We start from the raw sequence: 17,774 nt of genomic DNA, 5'->3' as shown, positions 1-17,774 counted from the left end.
AAACATCTTCGTTTGTTGTTCTCTTTTGTCCGTTTTATCTTCTCCATCTTCCTCCAACATCACATTTCGAAACGTTCTAAATATTTCTTCTCCAACTTCCGTTATGTCCAAGTCTCTGAACCATACAGTCCAATGGTTCATATATAGCACTTGACCAATTTTTTCTTAAGTCTAATGTTGAGCCTGATAGTTAAGAGTGATCTCTTCTTGTTGAATGCTTCTTTAGCTATGGCAATTCTGGACCTGATCTTTTTAGTGCAGTAAGCTTCTCTCGTCAAGATACTTGAAATTATCGACCTCCTCAAGTTCTCTTTGTTCTACTCTGATCCGTAAGGGCGTGTTTCCACGGGATATTTTCATGACTTTCGACTTTTCAATGTTAATTTCCATCCCATACAGTTTTCCACTGTCAACTATTCTGTCAATCATCTCCTATAGTCCTCCTTCGGTTTTAGCTATTATAACCGTATCATCTGCATACCTGATCTAGTTAATGATCTGCCCTCCAATCTTGATCTCTCCAATTCCCATTAATGCTTCCTTCACTAAACTTTACCTGTAAATGATGAATAATTAGGGCGACAAACTACATCCTTGTCTGACTCCTCTTCCAATCTCCCATTATTGCTTTCTCCTTCATTCAAACGCAACTTCACTCGTTGCCCTATGTACAGGTTCTGAATCCGATCTCTCTCTTATCCAATCGATCTCTCCAGTTGATTCCGATTTCTTTAAGTATTTTCAGAAGTTTTGTCCAATTGACTCGGTCAAAAGCCTTTCGCAAGTCAATGAAGCACAAACACAACTCTTCCTTTACTGCAAGAATTCTTTCTGATATAATTCTCATCAATCCAATAGCATCTCTGGTGCCTTTTACTTTCCAGAATACAATTGATCTTCTTCTAACTTCTCATGTATCTTACTTCCCAGTCGCCTGTTCAGAATGCGTGCAATGATCTTTTCAGTGTGAGAAATCAGGCTAATGTTTCTGTAATTGCTGCTCTTCTTTGCTTCCTTTTTCTTGGGCAATGCAATTATTGTAATATCAAGAAAATCCTTTGGCCATTTGGGGGGCGCGGTGGCTCAGTGGTAGAGCGTTCACCTTCGGTGCTTGGGGTCCCTGGTTCGATCCCAGCTCGCGCCGTTTGGACTTTGTGGTGGACAAACACCGTGCTCATGGGTTTTCTCGGGGTTCTCCCGTTTCCTCCCACTTTATTCATTCCACCATTTCATTCATTTCTCATAATCACCGTCTCCTTTAGTCTAACCGGCATAACCGTGGGACGTAAAACTTAAAGATTTCATTTCATTTTTTCCTTTGGCCATTTTCCACACAGGTAGATCTTGTTAATAAGTGAAGTCAGTACTTTTATTGCGTTGTCTCCTAATCCTTTGAGCAAATCTACTGGTATGTCGTCGTCTCCAGTGGCTTTTCTCCTTCGCATGTCTTTGATTGATTGTATTATTTCAATTTTCAATATACTGGGTCCTTTCCATCACCATCCATCTCTTCCTCTGCTTCGATCGCAATATCTTTGGGGCGGTTCTTCTGATCATACAGATCTTGTATGTATTCCTCCAAAATTCTGAGGATTTCTTGATGGTCAGTGATCACATAACCTTGTCGATTTTCGATTCCAAACGTTCGTATACTTTTGTTTGCTTTTCCTCCTAATTCTTTTGCTTTCTGGTAAGTTAGATCATATCTGCTGCGCAGTTGAAGTTCCATTGTTTCTTCACATATTTGCTCCATGTACTTTTCCCCAACTATTCTCTATATTGTCAACAATATCTTCCACTGCACAGAATGTTTTTCCAATCTCTTCTTTCACATCATTGTCTATACTTCTTAGTCGCTCTAAGTTTCATTTTCGATATCCCTCCCACTTTTATGGATTGTCCTTAACCAGGTTTGCACTTCCGCTACTAGGAAGTTGTAATCCGAATCGATATCCGCTCCCGGTAGTGTCTTCATGCCTTATACATTATTCCTGAAACGTTGCTTCACAAGAATGTAATCGATTTGGTAGTGTTCCTTATCTCCTGGACTTTTCCACGTGTACAGCTTGGTTTTTCTTTTCTTAACCCACGTGTTTATCACCACCAGATCATGTTGCCTACAGAAATCGATAAGCATTTGACCTCGTTCTTTTCTTCTACCTAGTCCAAATGGTCCCAGTACCTTATTCGCAGCTCCTTCTACTACTGTTGAAGTCTCCCATTACTATGGCGTTGACCTTACCTCTTCGTTCCTGATGCAATATGTCACTAATCTGATCATACATTACTTCTACTTCATCATCATTATGGTCGGTTGTTGGCATTTACATTTGTATTATCACAATATCCACTGGTTTTGCATGTAGTTTTACAAACATCACCCAGTCACTGCAGCATTCCACTTTGGTTATACTTCTTGCTACTTCGTTCTACATTGCTATCGCGACACCATCCTCGGCATTATCGCCACCCGAATAGTACATTCTGTAATTTCCGAATATTATCTTTCCCTGGCCATCTCACTTCACTCAAACCCACTATGTCCACTTAACATTTGTCCATTTCCACTTTTAAATTTTCAAGTAAAATATTAGAAAACAAAATTCCAGTGTTCGTCGAAAGTTTTAATAAAACATAATTTTGTGGTTAAATTCAATATTTACAAAGTATTGACAAAGATCCTTGAGTCAATAGGAAGAACAAGAAGAAAACTCAGTATATGTCATCGTGAAGAAAAGAATAAATGTAGTTGAAGTAGGAATCTGACGGATTGAATGAACAAAGGAAATAGATGAGATTATAATGGCTTTCTTATCCGAGTATTACGGGAACGTAAAAGCAGGATGATTCTAAATTTAGAATTATCGTATCTTTAGAAATGAGGAGAATGAATAGAAAAGTAGCAATAAAACATGCCAATAAAAACAGCGCGTGAAAAGAGGGTGCGCACTATTACTTTCCCGATATTAGTTCATTGTCTTTAAATTTTAATTTACATAGTTTGAGTGTTCATAACGATCTTGTTATTGATGTATTTAGCAGAGAATGTAGCAATGCAAACGTATGCATTTAACGTTTTCTCCCTTAAAATTGTTTGGTAGAAATAACTTGGTACACGATCTCGTCTAATATTCTTCACCATATTTGTTATATAAAGGTAACCAATAACGTCCTGTCGTTTTTGTGGAGTTCTGTGTTCAATTGGCCCTCACAGCATGAGTTGAATGCGAATGAAGATAAGGCGAAGGTCAGTTGTCGGTGTGGGTACATCCAACATATTACCTGGTTATGGCGTTCATTTACACCGTGAACTTGCATAAGGACAGAGTGGACATGGGACCTCCACAGAGCGTCATAAGAGTGTGCATACTGTACGAGTACAAACTTGGGTCAAAGGCCGCTGCAGCCGGGCGGAGTATATGCAGGCCTTTTGTGAGGGTGTCGTGACTACGTGGACAATGCAGCTGTGGATTACAAGTTTAAGGACGCTGACGAAACACTCGAAGACGCATCACGTGCCGGAAGACTAACACATGTCCAAAATGAAGATCTTCAGGCAGCAATTGAGCCGACCAGTAGCCAGACATGTGAGGACTCGGACTACAATTCACTCTGAATTGAGAAAACATTCGGCAGTACCTCCATCAATCTGGGAAGTTGGGTTGATGTGTCCCACATGATTTGATACCGGGCCAGGAGTCAACACGAGCAGATACCTGTGTTTCTTTGCTGCCTCGTCTGAATAAGAAGCCATTTCTGGTCAGAGTGTTGGCATGTGATGAGAAGTGAGTTGTGTACGAAGCTCTACGGTGCCGTTATCATTGGTTAGCATCCTATAAACTGGTTTCAAAATAGCCAAAGCCAGCACTACACCAGAAGAAGGTCCTCTTGTGTGTTTGGTGGACTGCTCGCGGCATTGTGCAACCGGAACTGCTACAAGCTGGTCAGAGCGTCAACTTAACTGTGTACTGTCAGCATTTGAGCAGTGTTCAAGAAAAACTCGAAACTCTGGAGCCAGTACTTCTGAATCGCAAAGGGATCTTCCAATTGCGGGACAACGCTAAGCCCCACGTGGCTAGGACACCATTCGACGCCTTGGATGGGAAACACTATTGCATCCGCCATACTACCCGGACATACCGTCCTATTATCCCCTGTTCCATTCCGTGGACAATCACCTTAGATTACGCTAGTTCAAGTTCCTAGTAGAAGTGCACAATGTACTTGATACGTTTTCACTTCACGGCCCACCAAATTCTACCGTGATAGAATCTATGGCCTTCCAGAACGTTTGCAGAAGATCGTCGATGCTGATGGGGACTATTTTTGATCTTCCAGGCACTTCTTGGATGACATATCGATGTTCCAACTTGGTGGATGAAAAGCGACAGAACTTTCTTGGTGTTTGTGTTGACGATATCCACTATACTTCATAGAATTTATGAACGATGAGAAGTCAATGAAAAGAAAACGACAACTTCTAAAGCAGGCACTTTCTTTACAAGGCATCTGAAGCAAGACAGGTTTAACTTACGAGAGTGGCCATAGACGATGCTCCGACAGTAGAAAAGAATGTTTGTTTTCCCAAATGTTTAGAAAAGTAAATTTCAGATAGAATTTCCACATGCAATTCAAAGCTAAAATATGCACAACATATGATAAGTAATTCGTAATAGACAACCCATTTATTTTGAAACTCATTTATGTTTTTCATATTGTGATTCAAAGAATGTTTCTATTTTTTGTTTGAAAACTCAAAGTAAAAAATGACTTTACATAAAATTTATATACAACAAACATAATTATATTGTGTAAATAAGTTAATTATGAATGAAAATGCTTATAAATAAATTATTGTCACTGCAAGACTAGGGCGGCAAGCAAGAAAGTGCCTATGGTAGGAACGTCTTAGTGATCCAAATTTTTCCGGGACAATTCCATCACAACATTCAAGAACAAAAGAGTACCCTTAACCACTTTCCCAACACTGTTCGTTGATCGTGAGGTCTTCAATAGAGACCAGGATCTCACAATTGAATAACAGGTATTAATACTTTGTTGCGTACTGTAAGGTGAAGACGAAACATAGGCCTATATAATGATGTCTCTAATATCCAAAACCTAACGGGAAGAGGCTTCACTGTTTTCTCCTTTTAAACTAAGAAAATTGTGAAAGGAAAGGAAAATGTCATTCCCCTACGGTTAAGTATATTGGTGACACCGCGGGTTGAGTTATAATATTCCGAATAGGGCTGTATTATAATAGAGCAGTTTCAGAATATTTAATAATACTTCTGATCAATAACAAAGGGAATGTTCTATGCACTACTTGTGAAGACAAACATGAAATCATATTCATATACCTACGTAACATTTATTATAATAAAACATATAGAAAACAACTAACAAGTAACTAACGAAAAAATCGTAGATAATAGAGCAATAACTGAAAATTAACGAATTTTTCTAATTTACAAGTAAAATAGATTCACTATCTACTGACAAGACGAATGCGTAAAGGTGCCGAGCTTCGTAGTTTGAGAAACACTAGCTTTAATTTTGTAATGTAATCTCAAATGGCATTCAAGGGGAAAATTACAACTTCTTTTTAAGGTAATATTTAACACGTATTGGTTAGATTATGAAACATCAAGTCCCCGTTAAATCCTTGTAATGAAAATGTAATGTTCGACAAGTCCCAAATTAGCAAATCACAAAGCAAAGTAATGTATTCAAGTATCAGTAACAATAAATAGGCCATTTAATATCTGAAACATGTTTCAACATGTTATTGAACAAGTTCAAGAACTGCATTCTCAATATAGATTTTTCATTTATATCTTCTAGCCACTTAAGGTACGACGTTAAACAATATTTTAAAGAAGTATCATATATTAAATATATCTATAAGCAAAACAGAATTTTAAAGTTCCCCTCAAAAATATGTTATACCAATTTAATAACGAAACGTAATCAACATTACTCAAAAGTCCATTAGGACCTCACTCCCACTTACCGTTCTGCAAAACACTGCAATTAGTCATAGGATAACAGTCAGCTGGTAATCAATAGGTGACGTCATCTCGATTGAAACCTTATATGCGAATAATTCCACGGGTTACAGACCAGCGGCGACTCAGTGCTTCCATCTATGAACGAATTTCAAGATTAACAACGAAATGAAACTTCATGTTACATTATAAGTTACAATTCCTATTTTATTAACACTTGGGTGGGCTATATAATATCCGACGGTCGAATAAAAAAAAAATTCTATCCAGGACAATTTCAAGTTGAATAATAAAAAACTTTAAAACATTACCATGTTTCCTAAATCGCCTTCTTCATAATACTCCTTGTCATTAGTTGGCCCACATTGATAGTTGAATTTTTACAAACAATTAAACGGGCAGTATTGTCTTCATTTTTTTTACAAATCTTTTAAGTTTTAGAGGTTTTGTGAGTTAAATTGTCTGGGTGAAAAAATTACAAAAACGAACGTGACGTTATAGATGCACATTAGGCTTCTTGGGTATTTTGCCAAGCGAGAAAAGACAAGAAAGAAAAAGATTTTGAATATTTTTGAGTAAATAATACGGTTACTTTTAAACTAAAGGAGATAAACAAGGACAGATATATTATTATATTAATGTCAATTGATGATATTACCAAGTTAAGTAAGTTTTGTCTATCTATAGCATTTTTATTTACTGTACGAGAATTGAACACAAGGGTTAATGAGTGATTTTTCATATTCCACTAACAGTGATTATGATATTATACTGTAGTTCTCACTGAAACGTGACTACATGATAGCGTGTATGATTATGAATTATTAATAAGAATTATTGGGTATATAGACAGGATCGATGTGGTATATAAAAAAGGAAATGCTGTTCTGGTTGCTATTACAGTAGATATAATGCCTAACAGAGTAAAGTTATCAACTGATTATGAAACTCTTTCTGTTCGATTTACTATACGAAATGTAATATATTTATTTGCAGTTTGTTTTACATCTTTGATCAAATTAGAAAATATCAAATTTCTATATTATTTGAACTAGAAAAGATGTTTAGCAGTAATTTAATAATTGTACCAATTTTAATTTATCATTAATTACTGGTTCCAATTTTATGTTTGATATGTATAATCCTTCTTACAGGAAATTATCTCATTTTATGAATGTATATGACTTAGAGTCTGTAAATGATATAAGGAACTTAAATGGTAAAACTCTACATTTGTTATTGATTAATGTAAAAGAATATATTGAGGTTACTTAGGACAACTTACTATTTGTTATATTACTATTCACCACACTAGCGTTAAGAGTGAATATATAATAACTCGAAATTTTTTAAGAAAAGCAGATTTTTTTAGAGTTCTATGGCATTTTGCCGTGCCGATTTTACTAGTTTATTAAATAGTACTAATGTAGACGATGCACTCACTACATTTTATAAGACTGTTAATACTATGATTGACGAAACCGTTCCACATGGGAAATTGTACAGGGTATTTCAAAAGTCCCATGCAACCCCTTCTAAAATCCGTACGGATGTATTTATATTGAACTCGATGTAGGAAATATATAATAGTGATAGGGGCAAACATTTTGCATGCTGGTTCGTGGATGGCTGCCATCTTGAATTTCAGTTGTTTATTTCAAAATATAAGTGAATCATGTTAAACATGACCTTAGCCTAGAATTTGCTCAGAATGTCAAATCTGAAATCAGATTTCATGTATCTTTATTTAGTGAGAAATTACGTTTACCTGTTATACAATGTGCTCCACATGTGCTCCGTGCTGGGCAATGCACATGCGCAGACGCCTCTCCCAATTGCTCTGAACACAGAGTTTGATAGGTATGGAAATTTGCTCACAAGCACTCATGATACGTTGCTCAAGATGACGAAGATCACGAATTTTCAGACTATACACCATTACTTAATGTGTCCTCAAAGGTAAAAGTTATTGGAGTGAGGTTTGGTGATCTGGCAAGCCAATCAGATGGTCCACGGCGATCAATCCATGCCCCAGGAAATTGTTCAGTTTGCCAAAGTTGGGAGGCGCATTGTCTTCTTGAAAAAACTGTGAAATGTTCCATTTTCGGACAGCAGGAAAAGGACAAAGGACCGATAATTCGTGTTCCTCATACATCCGCCCACACCACAACCTTCTCTGCACCGATCATTTGAAGGGATCTGTCCATGCAGAGTTCTCAGGCGACCATTAGCGGATGTTCTGCCTATTCGCCTCCCATTTACAAAGAAGTAGGCTTCATCGGAATGGAGTATCTCCATCGCGAAGTTTGGATTTAACCGTAATTGCTCGATTACCCACTCGCAAAACTTCAGGCGGTGATTTGGATCGTCCTTGGATAGGTGATTAGCATTTTCACCTTATAAGGATGCCACTTGTGCCTCTTTAGCATCCTGTACACTGAACTGAGACTCATGTTGCAGACATTGCATGGAGAGACAACGTGTGCTCCGTTGTGGTGACAGAGAGAAGAACACCAGCACTGCCGTGGCTGTTGCGTCGTCCGTTGCTGTCTCCTTAAATTTGATTAATAACTGTGCCACTGCAACATGTAACACAAGGTGACGCTGTGGATGACGCTGATCGACATCAGCTCCTACTGAAGGCATTTCTCCCACTCCACAATTTGACGATCTGGATGCGTTCCTCAGTTGTTAACGGCATGGCTCAACACCTACAAGAAAGTGGTAAACGTAACTTTCAGTTGGCAATAGCCTTTCACCAAATAAAGATACATGAAATCTGATTTCAGATTTGATATCCTGAGTAAATTCTAGCCTAAGGTCGTGAGTCACATGACCAACCTATCGTGTGAATTTAAAAAATGAAATTCAAGATAGCGGCCGTCCGCAAACCATCATCCAAAAGGCTTGCCCCTAGCCCTATTGTATATCTCCTACATTAAGTTAAAGATAAATACATAATTTTAAGAAAAATGATAAACATGAACATGATAAATGTAGTATGAGATTTGAAAATAATATTTTAATAACTAACACTGATATTGGAAATAGATTTGCTAAATATTGTAAATCTTCTATGGTGACAATGTTGAAGCAGATGTGGTATTTAATGATTGTAACTAGTAACTTCCTAATATCCTATTCCTTGAAGAAGCTACTTATACAGATTATAAAAATGCAATAAAGAAATTAAAACCCAAATGAGCATTTAGTTCTGATGGGGTGCCTCCGTATGTACTAAAATGATGTTCGGAACCACTTATGAAACATCTGTCCTCAATATTTAATGTAATATCAGACTGAATTTATTCTCAACATTATGGAAATTAAGACAGGTTTGTCCTGATTTAAATCTGGTGATACAAATAATATTCAAAATTACAGACCAATAGCAATACTTTGTCACCTGGAAGAGTGTTTTAGTAAATTTATATGATCGTATCTTCAAATGTTAAATATTATGTAGTTGAAAATCAGCATGGATTTTTTTCCCTATTCTTCAATTACTAATCTGCAATTACTAATCTCGTGAATAATGTACAAAGTGCATATTTTGTGTTACAACATGCTCGTTCATATCTTCATTCTATCTAATTTTACTTTTCTAAACCTTTCAATACTGTTAACCATAATATTTTGTTCTCTAAGCTAAGTAATTTTGAATTTTCTGCCCGATTCTTGGAACTTATTGATTCATATTTAAGAAACCGGAAACATATAAGCAATTTAAATCAAATGAATACGTTGCTAAATCAAGTGTATCCCTAGGTTCAATTGCCTTCAAATTTACAAGATGTCGATTATCTAATGTATGCTGACGACATAAAAATTTATAAAGATATTCGGAACATAGAGGATAATCATCAATTTCAAAAAAGATATCAATGCGCAGTTGGAGTGGAGCTTAATAAATTTATTCAAAATGAATATATAAAACTGCTGTTATATAGTTCTAACTAAAAGTGAAGTCAATGTTAGTCCAACACATTTTATAAACAAATAATGGATTGTGTGCAATCTATTAAAGACCTAGGAATAATTATAGACTGCAAATTAATATTCAACGAACATTTGCATTATGCTGTTGATAATTCTTATAAGCAATTAGGGTTCAGTTTTGCATTGAATCTTAATAATGGATATGTTCTGAAAGTACATTTTAATAATATTGTCAGATCAAGATTGGAATATGCGCCGATTGTATGGTCATCTGCCAATAAATAGCATATTGAGAAAATAGAACAAGTTTTAGAAAGATTTCTGCTTTTTCTATGCTTAAAAAATATACATCATGCAAATGCACTTCTGAACAGAACATCTCGTAAAAGGTAACTAAATGAATTCGAATATAATAGTTTATTGAACAGACGAATTTCTACTGACCAAATATTTTTATATAAATTCCTTGTTAATGATATTGATACTGGCGACCTATTTAATCTAATTGGATGTAATACGAAAAAGGTTAATTTAAAATCAATACCAATTTTGGTTTATCCAAAATCTAAAAAAGAGCATTTTAAGAATTCATTTATAACAAGAATATGTTCAACCAGCAATAATCTTACATGTCAAAACAAGGATTTCGATTTCAATCCTCAATTTCACAAATATTTAGATTTATTTAAGCGAGCTCTATTGGCAGATTGTTTCACTAACTGACATTGTAATTGAGTCGTCCAATTCCGAACCGTCTCTTGTCCATTTACAGAAAATCTCGGAAAACTGGGGAAAAAGGTAGGATCTTTATGTTTTGTAGAACTGGAAAGACTTGAATGTGTTCATGTAAATAACTTGAAAACCATCCAATATATATCCAGTTCTAACTAACTAACTAACTAACTCTATGGCCTATGGAACCCGGAGGTTCAATGCCGCGTTCACAAAAGCTCTCCACTGACTTCCATCCTTAGCTAACTGCATCCAGTTTCTACTTTGTATTCCTATCTCTGCGAGATCCATCTTAATATTGTCCTCCCATCTGCGCCTAAGTCTTCTTAATGGTTGTTTTCCGATTAGTCTTCCAGTCAAAACTTTGAAAGCGTTTCTACTTTCTTCCATTCTAGTTACATGACCCGCCCACCTAAGCCTCCTAGACTTGACGACCCTAACAATGTTGGGTAAACCGAATAAATTATGTAGTTCCTCGTAATGAAGTTTTCGCCATTCCCCATTCCCATTCCTCTTGGGTCCAAATATTCGTCTCAGGATCTTGTTCTCGAATACTTTCAGTCTACGTTCTTCCCTCAGAGTAAGCGACCATGTTTCGCAACCATACAGAACAACAAGCATTATTATCGTTTTGTATATTTTAAGCTTCAGATTCCTCGACAGAATTCGCGATGACAAGAGATTTTGAACCGAATAGTAACACCAATTCCCTGCTTTTAGTCTACATTTAATTTCTTCGTGAATATGATTTTCCTCTGTTAATATTGATCCTAGATATTTGAAACTATCCAGTTTATCAAAAGTATTATTTAATATTTTAACGCATCCATAATTTGCTGTATTACAGTCCCGACGCACTTCCATGTATTTAGTTTTCTGTGTATTTACTTCTAAGCCCATGTCCCTGCAAGCGTTTAATAAGATCTCTGCATTTCTTTCTATTGTTCTCCTATCATCTCCTATTAAATTTACATCATCAGCATATGCCATAACCTGGTGAATACCGTTCAACTCTAGGCCCTGGTTGCTATCTTTGATTTTCCTTATAGCGTATTCCAGAACAAAGTTAAATAATAATGGCGACAACGCATCTCCTTGTTTTACGCCATTTTCGACATGAAAGTTCGTGGACAAAAATTTACCTACCCGGACTTTACTTTGGGATTCATTTAAACATATCTTAATTAATCTAATTAGCTTTCTCGGTATTCCAAGTTCTGTAAGAACGTTGTATAATGTTTCTCTCCTAACCGAGTCGTACGCCTTTCTAAAATCAATAAATAGTTGATGTACCGGGGTATTGTATTCCCACTTTTTCCACAATTTTTCGCCTCGAGCTAAAATTAACTCAGCCGGAATTCCATCTACACCCGGAGATTTGTGTTTCTTTAATTTCTTTATAGCAGTTTCTACTTCTATTCGGTTGGGTTCTGGAATATACGGTTCTGCGGTGTGTATCTCCTTTTCTCCACGCACACTAGTTTTCGGTTGCGTGTTAAGCAAATCGTCAAAGAAATCTTTCCATCTATTTAAGATGCTATCCGTGTCAGTGAGAACTGTACCGTCAGATTTCTTTAATATATAAGCACGAGGTTGATAGCCTTTCTTAAATTCGTTAATTCCCTTATACATGTCCCAGATGTTTTTATTTTTACTATTATCTTGAAGTTCCATAATTTTAGCTTTCAAAAAATCGCGCTTTTTTTTGTTCTAAATGTTTTGGAAGTTTCCCGCCTGATATCAACGAAATTTTGTGTAATTATTTCATTCGGATTTTGTAGCCAACGTAATTTTGCCTGTTTTCTCTTCTCTGTTAGTTTAATGCATTCCTGGTCGAACCATGGTTAGTTCCTACGTATTTCCGCGTGTCCCAATTTTTCTTTTGCTGAAATTTTAATGTTATCTCTAATTCCAATCCAGGTATCCTCAACACTAGTGCACTCCGAATCTTCTAAAGCCGAGAATTTATTCGAAACTTCAATCTGGTATTCCTCTCTTACCTGGCTCTCTTTTAATTTCTTTCAATTGAATTTCTACGTTTTCGGACAATGAATATTAACTTTATTCAACGATAATCTCTCTCGTATTATCGCTGCTACCAGGTAGTGATCAGTGTCACAATCAGCCCCTCTAAACGACCGGATATCAATTATGCTAGATTGCCTTCTTCTATCTACTAAAACGTGATCAATTTGATATATCCAGTTCTACAAAACATATCAATCCTACAGTTTTTCTCAGTTTTCCGAGATTTTCAATTGACAAGTGCTGGTTTGGAACTGGACGGAATAGATATAAGGGGAAAACTTTTATATCAATACACGCTTTCCCCCATATCTATTCTGCCTATCAATACCAAATTTGGTACACACATTTCTTATCCCCTATATTATTTTTCGAGTTACATGTGGGTTGTGTGCTTTTACTCGGAGCCACTCCAGAGGTGTCAAAAGTTGATGGGAGGGATTTCTGAAAGGAATTTTCTCGACATTCACCCAATTTTCCCTGTTCAAGTACGTTATGGGCCCTAATATATAGACCTCTGGAAAGCTTGTTTCATGCTAAAGAGAATGAAGTATAAACCATGACTTTCCAATGAACGGCGTTGATGCAATAGCTATTTCACTGCGAGTCTACGATTCTCTTTATACTAACAGGATTAATGGGCCCGAGGGAATTACTCCTTGTCCATGGCATCTAATTTTTTGCGCATGAGCATATCATTGCTATGTTTATCGAATGGACTAGGTTTGATTGGAAAGTTCATGTCCATTCCTTGTAAGACAACTAGGCATATATGTTCAGGAAAGACTGAAAAGTTGCTTAACGCCCAAAATGACGAGAAATTACGTATTTTTACATTTTTCGTCAATAGTTTCAATTTGCATTAACAATTTCCTCGAAGTTTCTCTTTTATCTTTCTTCCAGTCATACCTACATAACCAAACACTGTATTCTTAAATAATTAATATTTTTCTGACCAGAGTATATATTTCTTTATTAAAAATAAATTATTTCGTAACAGTTTCCATAACGTAACGTTATCTTCCTCAGACTTTAATATGTATGTTCATATTAATGTAGGTAATAGGAACATTATAATATTAATTTGTTTATATTCATTGTTGTTGCTTATAATTTTAAATTTAAATTATGTAACAATACGATAGTATTATACCCTGTATATATACAGGGTGTTAATGAACTACACCGACAAACTGTAAGAGGTGATTCCTTACATCAAAATAAGAGAAAAAAGTTCATGTGGACCTATGGCGAAAAGTGCATAGTTTCAGAGCTAGTGCTGTCCAAAATTGCGAGAAACCCAATTTCAAGAGGCCCTATTTCGAATTTGAGAGACTGTGGATGGTGGTCCTTAACAGCGTAAAGGAAGTCACGCATACACAATCCAAAAATGCATATTTGATTAATATTCAATGGGTGTACAGAATATTTCCTGCAAGGTGAAATTCCCAGATATGCCATCAACCTAATTTTGAGATATGCTCTGACTTTATGATTGGTCCAAAGTAGGCAAACAATATACCTTGATAGCAGTGAACACGGAACCGTTTGGCGCAATGTCAGAAGTATTAAGGATCGTCACCAGCACGGTTTCTCGCACTCGGGGAAAGGCGTGCTGCAATGTTTTCTTTCACGCTTATAAGTGAAGAAAACGTGAAATATACCACGAGGAAATACATACCATCACACGTTATTCCGAACACAAAAGAACATGCAGCTGCTGGTTCCTAACACTTCCAATTTCCCTCCGAAACATTGGATGTCCATTGCTGTACACGCTTACCTCCTGCCTACTTTGGACCCACCTTGAAATCTGTGTATATCTGAAAATTCTATTGAGAGCATATCTCAGAATTCCACCCTGTACAAAGAGAAAAATCCGTTCTCCGGACAGCGGTATATTGTACAAATATACGGTATCCTCTTGCTTACTATAGAAATCAGTACGGAGCATACGTTATCCGTATGCCACTTAGGCACTGGACTTAGATGTTACATCATGCCGTTGCAGGATGTCTGACATCTAACAATTTTCCGTATATCACATGCATATACTTATGTTACCTTCGTCAGCTATATGTTATATACGTCCATTTGTATGTGAGATCCTGACGGCCTATATTGTTTCATACGGAAAGTACGTATAGATGGAACACTTATACAGAAAGTATTATAAAACATGCGTTTTCAGTTATACGTCTGCTGTACGTTAAGTCCAAAAACTACAGGAATTACGCATGTAACCTATCTTTTTAAGTACGCCACCTACAATTTTTTTTCTCAGTGTAGGGAATACCCTGTACAACCTATTGAAAATTAATGAAATACGCACTTTTCGCTTGCGTATGTGTGGCTTCCTTTACACTGATAAGTAGAGTCCGGATTTTTATGTAATATCAACCCCCCTAAATATGTACGTAAATATATAACAACGTCCCTTTAAAATGTAAGAAGTATGTAATATTATATAAGAATATGTAATATTACATATATTATATATTTATGAAAACGTAATATTAACACGCGTATGAGTTTGCAATATTTAAGCGAATTATGAAAATAAAAAGGAAAATCTACTACACTTCATCCTGCTTAATGCAAGTCCTTCAATGAAGTGAAATGCTTGAACAGCTGAGACACCCATACGTCACTGACGTGACTAATTGCAGGATAATAAAAATCAGACGTGAATGAAGGGAGATGTGAATCGGCTAGAGAGAAACAGGAAAGCCCCGAGAAAAGCAATGCATACAACATTTGTACCTCAGAAATCTCATGTGGTGTGGTGTGGTCCTGTTTAAATCTAGAATCTTTTACACTAAATGCGCATCCGTCACCACGGCCCAATCTTGAAATGAATTATACACACTATAAAAATTTAAATACTAAAAGCAACTTAAGACTAAATGTATTGTTATATATATATTTATTTCATGCAGGGAAAAGCAGTCCTATATATTTTAAACAATACCAGCTGAACGAAGATTGAAGAATATTTCCACTAATGAACATTTTTAATTTGAAATATAGTACTTAACAAAAGATGTGCCTGCAGTTCAACTGCGTGTTGTGTCACAATGGGTTACAAGGTACATTTCCAAATGATCAGAAGTAAAAAAAAAAAAAAAATATATATATATATATATATATATATATATATATATATATATATATATATATATATATATATATATATATATATATATATATATATATATGTCGGCGATCGGATAAAATATTCCTGTATGCAGAGAATGATCTCTCCACATCACATGAGGTAACAGGAGCGTATTACAACAGGGGGATGTAGTTGGGGGAAATATCTTCAGAGGAGGTTCTTGTTTCACCACTGAGAATCTCACACGCTGCCAATAGGCTGTCATTACCCGGATTTCTTCCCAGCACTGCATTTAGTTTCTTTCGAACTTTTTCTTCTACATCTCCACACACATCTTGCAGCAGTCTCTTTGCATCCTCTATGATTTGCATGGATTCCGGAAGAGGCCGCCCAACAGTCTCTACGTTTTTAATGTTTGTAGGTAGCCAACCAAATTGATGTCTATGTATGCGATATTACACGCTACTTTTGAGTCATTAAACAGTTTCTGAGCAATGCCAACTGGCACAGCAGACTCCGATGGAAATGAATGAACAACAGGCTTAATTTTTTGAAGATGTTCATTGTAGAAATATACTGCCTGTATCCAAGTGCCCCATCGCGTTACTAGAGGCTCTGGAGGAAGTGGCACGTCTGGTAGTTGATCTCTGTAAACTTGAACACGTTGTGGCGCCTTAACAAACATTTCTTTTCGTGGAAGAAACTAGTTGATTTAATTCGTAAAAGTTGTCTCTCACCTCTTCAGCAACACGCTGAAGAGCATGGGCTATACAGATGAAATGAATTAAGTGAGGGTAAAAAAAAACTGTAAGTGCTCTAGCCGCTTTTAACATGTACGCTGCACTGTCTGTATACAGAACAAGGACTTTTTCTTCCTGAGCTCCACCCGGCCACAACACTTTAAGACCATCGTTTATAAAGCGAGCAATCGTGGAATGATTCGTGCGTTCCAGCAATTTACTCGCAATAAGATAGGATTTAGATGGAGCATCTTCAATTAACTTTCTAATCACTAAATTTGCTACATAACGTCCCAAAACGTCTGTTGTTTCGTCCACAGAAATCCAAATAGATGAATTACCTATTTCTGCCTTAATGGTATCTATGGCTTCCCTATAACAAACTTCGAGATAACACTTTCGAAGAGTGGATTCGTCAGGAATTCGACGCCCGCAGTACTTCTCCAGAAAAGCACGGTATTTTGACGCTTGAACTTTGTTCCAAGAAATGTTTGCTGCTATCATTGCTTGGTACAAGATTTGAGAAACTCACTCACTGAAGTATCTTGATGCATTTGGGTCGAGTATTTTTTTTTCAGTTCGCAAATTATTATTTCTTGCATGGAGTGCACTTCGTACATGTTGTTAGTTACCCACGACGGCAATTTCGCGAATAAAGTTGAGGCAACCGGAGCCATACCTAACCTTCCACGGTCAATACAGAACACGTGCAATACTAGAGTACTGTCTTCCTATCATTCAGTTGAACAAGCGAAGTTCTTTGAAAGCTTGGATTACCTGCTATGATATTGCCATTGTCGCCAACTTCTTGGAACGAACTCTTGCAGTAATTTCCTGGAAGCACAATAGCATACGGTTTTAACTTGAATTGCACGATTTGCTTTCATCTTTTTTCCCGTCCGACCTCCGATAACAATCAAATAGACTTCATTTTAGGAATTTCCTGGCCAGTCGCCTGTCAGGCACGTGATCTGTCTTCCTCCAGAGTTGAGAATAAAGGACGCTGCTAATGTATCCCGGAGGGAGAATTTTTACTTGTTTCTTTTATATTTTTTTTTTGGTATAGGCGAAAATACTGCGAAACATGGTTTGACGAATAAAAAAGAGATGGGGAAATTTCTCTTTCGGTAAAAAAAAAAAAAAAATGAAAAGATAGACATGACAAAATTGAATCTAGATGCAAACCTTGCACAGTTGGAGAGTTTACTT

General features: G+C 36.5%; 2 protein-coding genes across 2 annotated transcripts in view; one reads left to right on the top strand and one right to left on the bottom strand.

Annotated features, from left to right (window-relative positions):
- Positions 1-6,138, bottom strand: part of LOC145683917 (trypsin inhibitor-like) — a 472,745-nt gene extending 466,607 nt beyond the window's left edge. Inside the window, exon 1 of the mRNA XM_081755596.1 lies at positions 6,017-6,138. The gene's annotated coding sequence lies outside the window, so the exon portion shown is untranslated. The remainder of the gene's footprint in view (positions 1-6,016) is intronic.
- Positions 1-17,774, top strand: part of LOC145683916 (synaptotagmin 1-like) — a 246,462-nt gene that overhangs the window by 210,367 nt on the left and 18,321 nt on the right. The gene's annotated exons all lie outside the window — the stretch shown is intronic.

The sequence above is a fragment of the Thermobia domestica genome, chromosome 4 (assembly GCF_964235325.1).
Source record: "Thermobia domestica chromosome 4, izTheDome1.hap1.1, whole genome shotgun sequence".
Lineage (NCBI taxonomy): Eukaryota > Metazoa > Arthropoda > Insecta > Zygentoma > Lepismatidae > Thermobia > Thermobia domestica.
This window is presented reverse-complemented; position numbering and strand designations above follow the sequence as displayed.